Source organism: Glycine max, chromosome 3, assembly GCF_000004515.6.
Source record: "Glycine max cultivar Williams 82 chromosome 3, Glycine_max_v4.0, whole genome shotgun sequence".
In the NCBI taxonomy this organism is placed as follows: Eukaryota; Viridiplantae; Streptophyta; class Magnoliopsida; order Fabales; family Fabaceae; genus Glycine; species Glycine max.
This window is the reverse complement of record NC_016090.4, coordinates 9,346,112-9,355,169: the sequence shown is the minus strand read 5'-3', so window position 1 is coordinate 9,355,169 and position 9,058 is coordinate 9,346,112. Positions and strand designations below refer to the sequence as shown.

The 9,058-nt window shown below is 37.5% G+C and overlaps 1 non-coding gene across 1 annotated transcript; it reads right to left on the bottom strand.

Annotated features, from left to right (window-relative positions):
* Nucleotides 1–3,160: 3,160 nt before the first annotated feature.
* On the bottom strand, nt 3,161–3,267 carry LOC113001360 (small nucleolar RNA R71). Its single transcript, XR_003266677.1, has one exon. It is a non-coding gene; the product is annotated as a small nucleolar RNA R71 (small nucleolar RNA).
* Between the last annotated feature and the right edge of the window lie 5,791 nt (nt 3,268–9,058).

Here is a 9,058-nt window from a genome sequence, read left to right as displayed (position 1 = left end):
TTCAAACAAATCCATTTTTTAATAATTTGTATTACATTATTAACTTATTATCATTTATTTCATCATGCAATATTTTAACGATCCTAGACCATTGGAGCCAGAGAGATTAAAGGCGTTGCGGATCCAGTGGGCACAGTATTATCTCCGAGTTAGAGATCAAACTTAGGGTATAGGGACATTAAGTTTAGCTTAGTTTACTTTGGTTTAACATTTTTGACATTTCCTATGTAATTTGAACATTGAATTCATTTGTTGATGGTTGTTTATGATAAATCAATTATTAAATGTTTATTGTGTGATTAAAACTGCTTGAAAGCAAAATAAAATGTTTATTTGCTGTGAATTGAGTCTGAAATTGCATTTTACAGGTACAATTTTGGGTTTATTGTAAAAACAGAAAGTTTATATAAACAAAAAACTTGAAAACAACATCGGTTATTAACAAAAACCAATGTTACTAAAGAAAACAACATCGGTTATTAACAAAAATCGATGTCAACATTCACCTTAACATCGGTTATTTATAAATAACCGATGTTAACCTATGTCCATTGATGTGCCATCATATTCTTCTATTTTCTAAACCCTTTTTGCACCATTTTAATTATTGATTGGTCTTAATTGTCAATTAATTAGGCAGTTTTATTATTTGGGCTCATTTAGCTAATTTGATGTTTTTAATCTAATTTCAGGAATTAATGAAACATTGGGCTTAATCCGGATTTTGGTTGTGGACTTGAAGAGGGCAAATAAAGCAGCGCTTACCTTAGTTAATTTCTAATTAGGAAATTTCGCAATTTTATTCAGTGTATATTTCGTTTAGGGCCAGAGTATTGTAATAGGGCCCAGTGACTTTGAGTGACTCTTTTTAAATAGATGCCTTGGGATTCGTGCAGGGCATTCTATTCTGCTATGCTATTTTCATTATTCAGAGCTTTGGTTTTAGGTTTTCACGTTTTTCTGTTTCCTTGTTACAATTTTTGTTCTTAATGCAAATTTCCGTTTTCTGCTTCTAATTACGAGTTCATTCTTGCTTCTTCTTCTACTTTCATTTACGTTTCTGTTCATTTACGTTCTTGCTCATTTACGTTCCTGCTTCATGCTTCATTTGCGTTTTCTGTTTGAATCCATGGAAGGCTAGATTTTCTGGTGTTGTTTCCTTTTGAGGACGAAGCCCAACTCTCTTTGAGGTTTCGTTTGTAATGTGGTTTCCTGGCAGTTTTCCCTTCACCAGTTATCCCAATTTCGTGAATATTAATCAGTGCACGCTTCGTGTTCGATTAATTGCCTCTGAGCCTAACTTGCGTTCATGCTTAATGGACGAAGGGCTAACTGGTGTATGTGGTGCCTAATCACGTATTGAAAACCCTAAGTTGATTTTCGCTTAGTAAATTGAAATAGGGTTGGATTAAGTGGTTGACTGTTAGGGACGAATTCTCCATAACCCAGGATAAGAGAGTGGCTTCTGAATCAGAGGAAACAACCCATTTTTAATATTAGTAGTTTCGTATTCCATTTTATTTGTTCTGCTCTTTAATTACCAAACAACCAAACCCCCCCCCCCCTATCGTTACTGTTACTGCAAGTATATTATGAACATTTGGCTTGTCACTGCTCGTTGGGAAACGACCTAGGATCACTTCCTAGTTATTGCATTTTCATGTTTATTTGATTCTGGTACGGGCTCGATCAAATTTGGCGCCGTTGCCGGGGAGCAGTGTCCAAAGGTTCATAATAGCTAGCTAGTGTTGTGTGTTTAATCCTTTCGTGTTTTATGTTTAATTGTTAGTATTGTGTTAGTATGTGTGTTAGTGTTGTTTAGTGTTCTGGTATTTTCTTTAATGTGTGTTCTGTTTCAGTTTTCCCATTAAGCGTTTCCCCTGTTTCAGTCTTGGGTGTTTTGCTGTGAAGATTGTGCTTGAAAACAAAGTAGTAGTAGAAATCAGCTTGCGGAAAAACAGAGTAGTAGTAGAAATCAATTAGAGACGGATTTTAGTGACCACCCATGCTGAATTATTTGGGATTTTTTGTTTTAGTAGCTAGGGTTGTTATTTTTGGCTGAATTTTTTTGTGGTAACTTCTTTTAATCCATATTTTGTGGGAAAAATAGCTAGAGCCTTTAGTTTGGTCAGATTTGAAAGTTCCAAAAAACTAGCAAATTTTGTGTTTGTCAAAACTTCAAACGGCCATAACTTTTGCTCCGGTTATCAGAATCGCAATTATTATATATGCATTTGGGGTAGAAAAAAATTTCCTACGCCATGGCAACCCGCCATAGGCCGGCTGAGGTCTCCATCGTCCAAAAAAAGCGATTCTGTCAAAAGTTTTTTATTTTTCAAGTTTTATTCACTTATTTTTCTTAACCTACCAATTTTAGCTTTCATAGTTAGACTTTGAATTTTTGTCTGAAATTTTTTGTGCTATCTTCTCATCATTTTATAAGGTTGCTCACAAAATTTCAAGTCATTTGGATATCATTTGAGGGTAGCTGTAGTTCAAACCTACACCTTTATTTACATGACAAGGCAACTAGTTGTGTGCATGCTGAATGTAGTGTATGACTAGAGGCAATCCATCTGACTTACAACCCTTTGATCCTGAGATAGATAGGACATTTCATAGATTAGTTAGGCATCATTTTATACCTTCTGATCATTCTGAGCATTCCATAACTGGTGAATCTGTGCATTCTGTTATTGGTGATTTTGAACATCCTGATCTTGAGCATTATAATTTTGAGTATTCTGATCCTGAGCATTCTGATTTTGCACACTCTGAGAACATGGCACAACCTCCACCTCGTGAGAGGACTCTAAGGGAAATGGTTGCACCTGATTTCACCTATGAAAGCTTGTGCATCCAATACCCTGATGAGGATGTCCCATATGTTCTTAAAACTGGACTGATTCATTTGCTTCCAAAGTTTCATGGCCTTGCAGGTGAAGACCCGCACAAACATTTGAAAGAATTTCACATTGTCTGCTCCACCATGAAACCCCCAGATGTCCAAGAGGATCACATATTTCTGAAGGCTTTTCCTCATTCATTAGAGGGAGTGGCAAAGGACTGGTTGTATTACCTTGCTCCAAGGTCCATCACGAGCTGGGATGACCTTAAGAGAGTATTCTTAGAAAAAAATTTCCCTACTTCCAGGACCACAGCCATCAGGAAGGATATCTCAGGTATTAGACAACTCAGTGGAGAGAGCCTGTATGAGTACTGGGAGAGATTTAAGAAACTATGTGCCAGTTGCCCCCACCATCAGATTTCAGAACAGCTTCTTCTCCAATATTTTTATGAAGGACTCAGTAATATGGAGAGAAGTATGATAGATGCTGCCAGTGGTGGAGCCCTTGGAGACATGACTCCTGCTGAAGCCAGAAATTTAATTGAGAAGATGGCCTCAAACTCCCAGCAGTTTAGCGCCAGAAATGATGCCATAGTCATTAGAGGAGTGCATGAGGTAGCTACAAACCCATCTGCATCATCTGAAACTAAGAAGCTTGAAGGCAAACTGGATGCGTTGGTCAACTTGGTAACCCAGCTGGCCTTGAATCAGAAATCTGTACCTGTCGTAAGGGTTTGTGGTTTGTGCTCCTCTGCTGACCACCATACAGACCTTTGCCCTTCCATGCAGCAACCTGGAGCAATTGAGCAGCCTGAAGCTTATGCTGCAAATATTTACAATAGACCTCCTCAACCTCAGCAGCAAAATCAACCACAGCAGAGCAATTATGACCTTTCCAGCAACAGATACAACCCTGGATGGAGGAATCACCCTAACCTCAGATGGTCCAGCCCTCAGCAACAACAACAGCAGCCTGCTCCTTCCTTCCAAAATGCTGCTGGCCCAAGCAGACCATACATTCCTCCACCAATCCAACAATAGCAACAACCCCAGAAACAGCCAACAGTTGAGGCCCCTCCACAACCTTCCCTCGAAGAACTTGTGAGGCCAATGACTATGCAGAACATGCAGTTTCAGCAAGAGACCAGAGCCTCCATTCAGAGCTTAACCAATCAGATGGGACAATTAGCTACCCAATTGAATCAACAACAGTCCCAGAATTCTGACAAGCTGCCTTCTCAAGCTGTCCAAAATCCCAAAAATGTCAATGCCATTTCATTGAGGTCGGGAAAGCAGTGTCAAGGACCTCAACCCGTAGCACCTTCCTCATCTGCAAATGAACCTGCCAAACTTCACTCTATTCCAGAAAAAGGTGATGACAAAAATCTACCTAACAATTTCTGTGCAGGTGAATCTTCTTCCACAGGTAATTCTGATTTGCAGAAGCAGCACATTCTCCCTCTTCCATTCCCTCCAAGAGCAGTTTCCAACAAAAAAATGGAAGAGGCAGAGAAAGAGATCTTGGAAACGTTTAGAAAAGTAGAGGTAAACATACCTCTGTTGGATGCAATAAAGCAAATTCCAAGATATGCCAAATTCTTGAAGGAGCTGTGCACTAATAAGCGGAAGCTTAAAGGAAGTGAACGAATTAGCATGGGCAGAAATGTCTCCGCATTGATTGGTAAATCTGTTCCTCAAATTCCTGAAAAATGCAAAGATCCAGGTACATTCAGCATACCTTGTATTATAGGGAATAGTAAGTTTGACAATGCCATGCTAGATTTAGGAGCCTCTGTTAGTGTTATGCCTCTGTCGATTTTTAATTCTCTATCTCTAGGTCCCTTGCAGTCAACTGATATGGTAATTCATTTAGCTAATAGAAGTGTTGCCTATCCTGTTGGTTTCATAGAAGATGTCTTAGTTAGAGTTGGTGAACTGATTTTCCCTGTTGATTTTTATATCTTGAATATGGAAGATGGATTTTCTCAAGGATCAGTTCCCATCATTCTAGGCAGACCCTTTATGAAAACTGCTAGAACTAAGATAGATGTTTATGCAGGCACACTGTCCATGGAGTTTGGTGATGTAACTGTTCATTTTAATATTCTAGATGCTATGAAATACCCATCTGAAGATCTTTCTGTATTTCGTGCTGAAATAATTGACCATGTTGTTAATGAATACATGACTGATCTTTATTCTAATCTGCATGCCTCTCACTCTTCATGCATTGAGTCTGAAATTGTACTTGATCATATGTCTGAATTTGATGCTGAGAGTGAATCTGAGAGTGATATTGATTGCATGCCTGGTGGTGGTGTTTTACCTCTTGAGATTGATTTTATAGAGTCAGATAGGACTAACCATGTTTCAGGAAGTACACATACCTCTGACTTTCTTTATGAGGTAAAGGCTGAGAAACCATCTCCTTCTACCACTGTCCAGCCGACCACACCAGAATTGAAGCCTCTGCCATCAAATTTAAAATACGCTTACTTGGATGATAGCAAGAGTTTTCCAGTGATTATATCTGCCTCCCTTACTGATGAGCAAGAGGAGAAGTTGTTGTCAGTTCTCAAGAAGCATAAGAAGGCTATAGGCTGGACCCTGGCGGACATTCCTGGTATTATCCCATCCACATGTATGCATCGAATAAATTTAGAGGATGGAGCTAAACGAGTAAGACAGCCACAGAGAAGACTCAACCCGGTGATTCTTGATGTAGTGAAGAAGGAGATAACCAAGCTTTTGCAAGCTGGAATCATTTATCCTATCTCCGACAGCCAATGGGTGAGTCCCGTCCAGGTAGTCCCGAAAAAGACTGGCCTCACAGTGATCAGAAATGAGAAGGAGGAGCTGATTCCTACTCGGGTGCAGAACAGGTGGAGAGTCTGCATTGACTATAGGAGGCTGAACCAGGTTACCAAAAAGGACCATTTTCCCCTGCCATTCATTGACCAGATGCTTGAACGCCTGGCAGGTAAATCCCACTACTGTTTTTCTTGACATTTTGTGACTTGAAATCCTTGATTCTTCCCTACATGTCATGATAGTTTTGAAAGCTTAATTTGAAAGTGATGATTTTACCTTTGTGAGAATTTGAGCCATCCATCATTATAATCATTTGGTGTGTTTTGCCCCACTGATTGCTTGCACAATAGCCTTGGCTTGATTCTTGTTGATGCGTCCTAATTCACATGCATATTTGGAAATGATTAAGGCAATTTTGTTCTTATAAGCTTCTAGCCAAATGGACTTACCTTGAATTAATTCCTTTGATAGCCCTTTTGAGCCTTGTTTCCCTTTCCTTGTTTTGAAGCTCACTACAAGCCTTAAGTGAAAAACCATGATATTACCATATCCTTAAGGAATTTTGGAGCTTTGGAATTGTTTTGGGAATAAGTGTGGGGGGTTTTTGTTTCATTGGACAACTTGTTTTGTTGGCTATGCTTCATGATGTATTTTGGGCCATACTTGATGTACATTGTATATTGGTTAAATGTTGGACATGCTGAATGAAATGTTGTTTCTCAAAGGTTAAAGAGTTCTAAAAAAAAAATCGAAAAAAGAAAAAGAAAAGCAATAAAGTTGAGTGAATAAGATCTTAAATGGCACAAGAATGATGAAACTCTTGGTTCTACTCTTCATGTTTAATTTTTATCTTTACTTCTTTTTATTTTCTTATTTTTTTCTTAATATGCACTTATTCCCCTTTGCTCCTCTATTCCTTTGGGATTTAGCCACTTATTCCATATTTCTCCATACCATGTCCTTGGCCCCATTACAACCTTAAAAGACCTTTTGATCCTCATGTGCTTGTGTTTATGGGTTGATTGTCAATTTTAGAATCTTGCCAAGTTTATGTGGTGTTTGCTTTCATGGGTGCTTTGAGGGTAAATAGTAGCCTAGACACTTGAGAGATAGAGTGTATATCTTGTGAGGCTTTATCACTTTTCATTCTTGAGCTGATTAACTATTTTGCCATGATTGGGTTGCTTGGATGATTTTCATGAATGTCTTGACTTTTTGGATCTCCTTATGTTAGATGTTACCCATTCCTTTCATTCCTTGATGTTCATTGAGAAATATGTGAATGTTTTTGTTTGTCTCCCTTTGATATCCTTGGATTTTGTTCTTTGTTTCATTTTGCCCAGGAGTGCAAAAGGCTAAGTATGGGGGGTTTTGATGTGCCATCATTTTCTTCTATTTTCTAAACCCTTTTTGCACCATTTTAATTATTGATTGGTCTTAATTGTCAATTAATTAGGCAGTTTTATTATTTGGGCTCATTTAGCTAATTTGATGTTTTTAATCTAATTTCAGGAATTAATGAAACATTGGGCTTAATCCGGATTTTGGTTGTGGACTTGAAGAGGGCAAATAAAGCAGCGCTTACCTTAGTTAATTTCTAATTAGGAAATTTCGCAATTTTATTCAGTGTTTATTTCGTTTTGGGCCAGAGTATTGTAATAGGGCCCAGTGACTTTGAGTGACTCTTTTTAAATAGCTGCCTTGGGATTCGTGCAGGGCATTCTATTCTGCTATGCTATTTTCATTATTCAGAGCTTTGGTTTTAGGTTTTCACGTTTTTCTGTTTCCTTGTTACAGTTTTCGTTCTTAATGCAAATTTCCGTTTTCTGCTTCTAATTACGAGTTCATTCTTGCTTCTTCTTCTACTTCCATTTACGTTTCTGTTCATTTACGTATCTGTGCGATTGAGCTGTTCATTTACGTTCTTGCTCATTTACGTTCCTGCTTCATGTTTCATTTGCGTTTTCTGTTTGAATCCATGGAAGGCTAGATTTTCTGGTGTTGTTTCCTTTTGAGGACGAAGCCCAACTCTCTTTGAGGTTTCGTTTGTAATGTGGTTTCCTGGCAGTTTTCCCTTCACCAGTTATCCCAATTTCGTGAATATTAATCAGTGCACGCTTCGTGTTCGATTAATTGCCTCTGAGCCTAACTTGCGTTCATGCTTAATGGACGAAGGGCTAACTGGTGTATGTGGTGCCTAATCACGTATTGAAAACCCTAAGTTGATTTTCGCTTAGTAAATTGAAATAGGGTTGGATTAAGTGGTTGACTGTTAGGGACGAATTCTCCATAACCCAGGATAAGAGAGTGGCTTCTGAATCAGAGGAAACAACCCATTTTTAATATTAGTAGTTTCGTATTCCATTTTATTTGTTCTGCTCTTTAATTACCAAACAACCAAACCCCCCCCCCCCATCGTTACTGTTACTGCAAGTATATTATGAACATTTGGCTTGTCACTGCTCGTTGGGAAACGACCTAGGATCACTTCCTAGTTACTGTATTTTCATGTTTATTTGATTCGGGTACAGCCTCGATCATCCATTAACATCGGTTATTTATAAATAACCGATGTTATACATAAATTACTAAAGCAAAATAGTGCATGAATGATGAACGTTGACATCGGTTTCCTCTAAAAATCGATGTTAATGTAACAAATTAACATCGATTTTTACAGAAAACCGATGTCAACCTCCCTCACGCATACACTTATTTTGTTGTACTTCTTTGTTTATAACATCGGTTATTTATAAAACCGATATTATCATTTTTATGTTAACATCGATTTTTGAAAACCGATGTTAACAACAATACATTCAACATCGGTGCTTTCAACATCGGTTTTACAACCGATGTAGAATTCCCTAAATAACCGATGTTGAAAGTGTATTTTCTAATAGTGTGCATTCACTTTTCTTTGTCAGTCTCAGTGTTTATTTTCTTTACTCAATTTTAGTTTAAAATCACATGATTGTCTAATTTGCAAACTAAATGATTCACTTTGCATTTCTCCAATTTATGCGTTAATTGCACACAAATTGAATACGCACTAGTTTGAGTACAAACAAAATCCCTACGGAAATGATACTCGGTTTTACCGTTTTAAAAATTCTACTTAGACAAATCGGTGCACTTGCCAAGTAGTTAACACAAAGTTGATACTCCAACTTAGTCTTGCAATTATTCTTCAATATAGTTATCACAAATGCATTTCAATATGTTAGCAGTTTTAGATTTTTTACTTCATAGTTTAGTCTTTTATAAATAATGTACTTACAACAATAATCTCAATAAAATTAAATATGCATTTCATTGTTTATAAAATTTTAAAACACAAATAACCATGAATATCATCAAAGCTAAATGGATAGTGTTATTTTATAAAATATATTATAC